Genomic DNA, 5,649 nt, shown 5'->3' with positions numbered 1-5,649 from the left:
GCGGGGGATGTGAAGGAGGGAGGAGATCCGAGCGAGTGAGTGGGAGGAGAAGCTGGGCTGAGAGAACCTGCGCCCCGGACGCTGGGTGCGCCCATACCAGGGCCACGCATCCTAGCAGTTCTCTCGCGTCGCGCGGCCACCCGGCTTCCCCGACTAGGGCCAGAGCCGCGTGGAAACGAGCTCGGCGTTAGCAGCTGAGTCCTCCAGGGGCAGCGACAGAAACGGGGGGCTGAAATGTGGAAATGGGTCCTCGTCCTCTCCCACCTCTACAGCACACTTGTGACTGGGCAACGCACTCTTGCCCCCCAGGACACGATTTCCAGGTTCTCCTCTGTTTGCCCGGTAAACCCTGCTATCTCGTCCTCTCTCCGGGAGCCCTTGGAGAACCGCGTCCCACCAGGAGATCCCACTGCTTCTACGGCGTTAGAAAACCAAACAGGGATTCGCAGCCCAACTTGGGAAGCCTTTGGTGTGGCGCGGTTGGGGGAGAAGGCTGTTTTTGTTGTTGTTACCGATTTATTAAAGAGCTAAGGAATGGGTTTATTCAGCGTTTAAAACGCCACCCTGAGTCATCATGCCACGACTGGAGCTGCTTTCTTGTTGGAAACTCTCGGCTGCGATTGAACATTATGACGAATTTGTTTTTCCTTCTGGGAAGCTCTCGGTCTGTATCCGTGAGAGTGAGGGCACACGCACCGCCGCGCTCCGACTGGGGAAAGAGAGGCAGGGGCTGGCCACCAGCACATGTGACTGACCGCCAGGTTGTCCTCTTTCGCCCCAGGATCCCGGTGGCAGGAAGGGTTAGCTAACTGCTCGCTTTAGCTTACCCAGACCTGCCATTGACTGAGGGACCGACCTCAATGAATGATTAATGACGTGCGCGCTGGATTTCAACCTCAGGAAACCCGAGAACGGAAAATTTCCTTGAGAACAGAAAATTTCCCCGTACGCAACGCCCCCAGACTGTTATTTATCTGGGAAATACACCTGACTTGCATTCTTGGAATGTTTCTGTCTAAAAACATATTTGAAACTTTAAACTAAGCTGTGATACATTATTCATTGGTTATTTTAATGAAACGGCCCGTGTTATTGACTCATAAGGTCAATTCAAATGAACCAAGGTTGATGCTAAGAAACGGCCTTATCCATTATTGAGTACCTACTTAAGGTTTTCCATCTCAATAATGAAAAGCATATAAAACGAATGCAGATTTTTCAGGTTTGGAATCTTCCACAGCCAGAGTAACATCAAAGTACTTGTAAAACAGAAGGTTACCTGGAAAGTGTAGTAAACCACTGTGATACAGAAAGAAGACATCACACATAGATGTGCATAACATGGGCACACTACATGAGATACTGTCCAGAGCTGAACACACCCCCTGTCCACTGTTCTAGGCTCAAGTTATATACTTCTCCCTTAACTAGGGTGGGTAGGCAGATCCTTACAAGGCAACCCTAAAAGTAGACATTGAGAACAGTCACAGTATCTCTCAGAATGGTCTACTTGACCGAAATCACCTTCTTCCGGGGTGGATGATTGTAGGATGGTTCTGAACCTGGGTGCTGTTCCTTCTTCAGGCGATGCCCTGAGGTCTGTGGCAAAGCTGTCAGGGTTTAAGCCACATTGACGCTGCTGAATGCCATTTGTAAGTTCCCGCATGCCACGCAAATACACAGCCCATTCCTCAAGTGATGAAGATTCTCCAAAGCAAATCCAGTTGCTTGTTTCTCCCTTTCCTTTTCCCAAGGAGTCTGCTGAAAGAGGAGGAGAGTGGTTCCTGCCCCAGCTGCACTATCTGCCCCCTGTCTAAACCCAGGAGGTCAAGAGGACTCTGGGGCCCAGTTTCTGGAGCTGATACCAGCCTCTTGTCTTTGCTCCCTTCTCTCAGTTTCTGCAGCCCCACCTGCACTGAAATAACCATCCTTGTTTCCCTCTTGACTCCCGCCAGAGCCAAACTGGGGATCAAATCCTTGCCTAGGGATGACCCAGGAAGGCGAAGACACCTGCTCAGGCTTTACTCTACCTCAAACTGGAGGATGGCAAGATACACTCTTCTGGATTCCAAGGGCCTAGAAAGAGCCAGGGGCTCACTAAGAGGAGACAAGTGACCAGCCGTTGTGGACAGAGATTGAATTTGGCAAACCAGTCCTCAAAGCCCGACTGTCTTCCATACTGGGGTGAGAGGATTGGGGGTTGGGCGCGCAGCCGAATGTACCCACATACGCGGGGCTTAAAAGGAAATCTCCACTGGTGATCATAAGTGTGTAGGGTGGATGCTATTAAACTTTCTTTTTTACAAGAGGGTTATGTATTAGGGCCATTAAAAAAGCTGCAAAAGCCGAACAGTGAAACATGAAAGATAGCACTGCGCTTGTTCCGTGAGCTGAGTTGCCAAGCCCCCTTCCTCTGCAGCTCAGCTGAGAGGAAAGCGTCGCGCTATGCGCCAGGGCTGCGCCCGCCCTGGTCTACATCCTGCCTACCACTCTGAGCAGCCGGTCTTCGAGAGCCTCTGTCCACAGCAAATCTGCAGTGGGGAATGTGGGGCGGGGAGGAATCTCAATTTACTGTTTTGGCTACCTCGAGCCCTACTCCTGTGAACTCCACCCAAAAGAGCGCAAGCTTGCACCACACCTTCTCTGGCGACTTTCCGAAAAGTTAATCGCCCAAAGCCCCCTGCTGGGGACATCTCAGCTTTCACCATTAAGCCTCGAAGCTTGGTCCAGATCTCCAGGACATGAGCGGATTCGAGCCCACAGCTCAGTTCTCCAATTCCTGCGTTCTCCCAGCCAGGAAAGCAAGGTTGGGAAAAGGTGCACGCGCCTTGCTTCCTGCAGAGGTAAAACAAATGGCCCCGAAGATTAGTTTCCACTCATCGTCACCTGACAGACGATGGAAAAACTACCCAACAGATTAACAGATTCCACCAGTCACCTCGGCGCCAGGCAGCCAGTGCGCGAACTTCGGCTTAGGTCCCCACCCCCTCTTCTTGGGCTCACTTTCAGCAGCGTCTCACCCCACTAGGCCTCACATTTCCTAGACCAACCCCCTCAGGCTCACTTTTCCTGGACCCTAGCATCTGAACTTTTTTTGCAGGCCTCCCCTATTTCTGTGTCGAAAACTGGTGGTGAATTTCCCCTATCCCTTTTGTAACTACAAGTGTGATCTGGTTACGAGAGACAGAAATCAATGCAAAAGAAGATAAATTTACCAGTAACCTCCGGTTGGAACCCAGAAGCCTAAGAAAAGAGAAGTGAGGGTGTACAAGTCAAGTCAGAGCCCAATATTTCCTTCACTCTAGAGACCATCTCAATATCTACAACACTCCCCTAGGTTTAAACTGAGGCCAGGCCTCACTGAGGCAAGGGTCCTGAAGGCAAGACTGTTCATCCTACAATATCTCATGCTGGGATGGAAGGACGGATGAGAGATAGATGAGGGAATAGAATGAACAATCCTGGCAATGCGAGCCACTGTCCTGGGAGGCTGTCTGACCCAGGAACCAGGCTGCCACTGTGCCAGGCCGATCTTACACAGACTTCTGTTCCAAGAGCTTCAGTCACCCCAAAATCTCCACTCCTGGAGGTGCAGGTGCTATGAGAAATTTGCCTGTTCTGAGCTTTAAGATGCCTGTACAGTTTGAAGGCAAGGCCAAATTTTCTTTGTTTGATCCAACGAAAGCCCAAGGATTTTTAGAATGCTTTCCTGGGAGAGCTGTTTCAAACATGGCCCTAAAAGCCTCTGCACCCCACCCCTACCCAACTCTCTATTCCTATCACCCTTTCATATTATCAGGCTATACCCAGATAGTACTATCTTTTGTTAATCAGGTCCTGGGAGCCCCACAGTGGCCTCTAATTGCACACTCTTTTTAGTAGAGACTGCTATGGACTGAATGTTTGGGTACCCAAAATTCATGTTAAAACTCTGTCCTTTTATGTGATAGTATTTGGATATGGGGCCTTGGAAGGTGATTAGGTCATGAGGTGGGATTAGTGCATGCCCCTCTGCCTCCCCCTTATAAAAAGAGGAGAGAACTTTCTTCCTCTCACAACCCCAATCCCTCAAATGAGGAAGCGAGGAAGGAGTCCCTCCATGCTGGCACCCTGATCGCAGACTTCCCAACCTCCAGAACCATGAGAAATATGTTTGTTGTTTAAACCATTCAGTCCATGGTTGTCTTGTTATAGCAGCCCAAGCTAACTAAGACAGAAGCACAGTGCATTGCAGGACTTGGAAGCTAACCTGGTGGGGGTCCTCAGTCCATGTTCTTGCCAGGACCCTCTATTTCCTCCAGGCCTGGCTTCTCACCAGCCGAGTTGGCAGCAACTACAGCAACAAATAGCCTGTGGCTAAAGGAGCACTGAGCTGGGAAGGGCCGGCTGTGTGAGGAAGAACCAATGACCAAGAGGGACAGAAGAATGTGTGCAGTGTCTACTTTTGGGGTGATGAAGGTATAGTTACAAACTGTGCAAGTCCTGAGGTTAGACTTCTTTCTCCAGGGTCCAGTCCTTCCTTCTGAGGAGAGGCCTGTTTGCAAATGGCCATTGGCCACTGGGCATTATATCTGTGAAGTCAGAAAGTAAAACAGCATTTGCTACTAAAGAGAGGTACTTTGTGACCTAAGTGAACTCAAGGCAATCAGTTTTTCTCATAAAGCCCAACTCCTGTGCTTTCCAATTATCCCAGTGACTATTTTTGTTTTAGCTTCTGGTACATCCATGCACTAAGTCCCAAAGCACTATAGACCCCCAGTTATCCTAGCCTGCATTATCCAGTTGTAGGGAAATACTTGCTCTTAAGAACTGGAAGGCTTTTATCCTATGGCCAGCCATAGAAGCTAAAGGATACAATTCCCTGTACTTCTTACACATGAATATGAAAATCATGATTTAAAAATCATACCACCATTCCCTGCCCCCCAAATAAAGTCCTCTCTGCTCTTTGTAATGGGTTTTCTTACTGGTACAGTCTTTATCTAATAATGTCAAAGGGGACATTCTAAACATATGTGCAGAGGTGCAGCACTTCCAGTCTTTTTTTTTTTTTTTTATGAAACAGGGTCTAACTCTGTCTCCCAGGCTAGAGTGCAGTGGCACAATCAGGGTTTACTGCAGCTTCCATCTCCTATGCTTAAGTGATCTTTGCACCTTAGCCTGCTGAGTAGCTGTAACTACAGGCACACACCACCACACCTGGCTAGTTTTTGTATTTTTCATAGAGATGGGGGTTGGGGGGGTCTCACTGTGTTGCCCAGGCTGGTCTTGAACTCCTGGACTCAAATGATTTGCCTTCCTTGGCCTCCCAGAGTGCTGGGATTACTGGATTGAGCCACCAAGCCCGGCCTATACTTCCAGTCTTAATTCCTCAAAAGGAGTGCATTGGGTGGAAATCTGACTTTTCTTATCTATGAGAAAAGAAAAAAAAAAAGATAAATTAGCATAGCTGCTATTTGAATAGCTCTAGCATTTGGTTTGTATCCACAGAGACAGACCATAAGCAAATGGGTACTCATTCAAGAAAAGTGGGAGTAGAGGATGGGGGGAAAAGGTGTGTTCTCTTCTAAAACATATTTCCTGTGCCAAATGGGAAGGGCAGGAAGAGAACAGAAGTGAGACCAAGCCTGGTACCAGCAAGAAAACAGG

Source organism: Nomascus leucogenys, chromosome 9 (genome assembly GCF_006542625.1).
Source record: "Nomascus leucogenys isolate Asia chromosome 9, Asia_NLE_v1, whole genome shotgun sequence".
Classification (NCBI taxonomy): Eukaryota; Metazoa; Chordata; class Mammalia; order Primates; family Hylobatidae; genus Nomascus; species Nomascus leucogenys.
Note: the sequence above shows the minus strand (reverse complement) of the source record.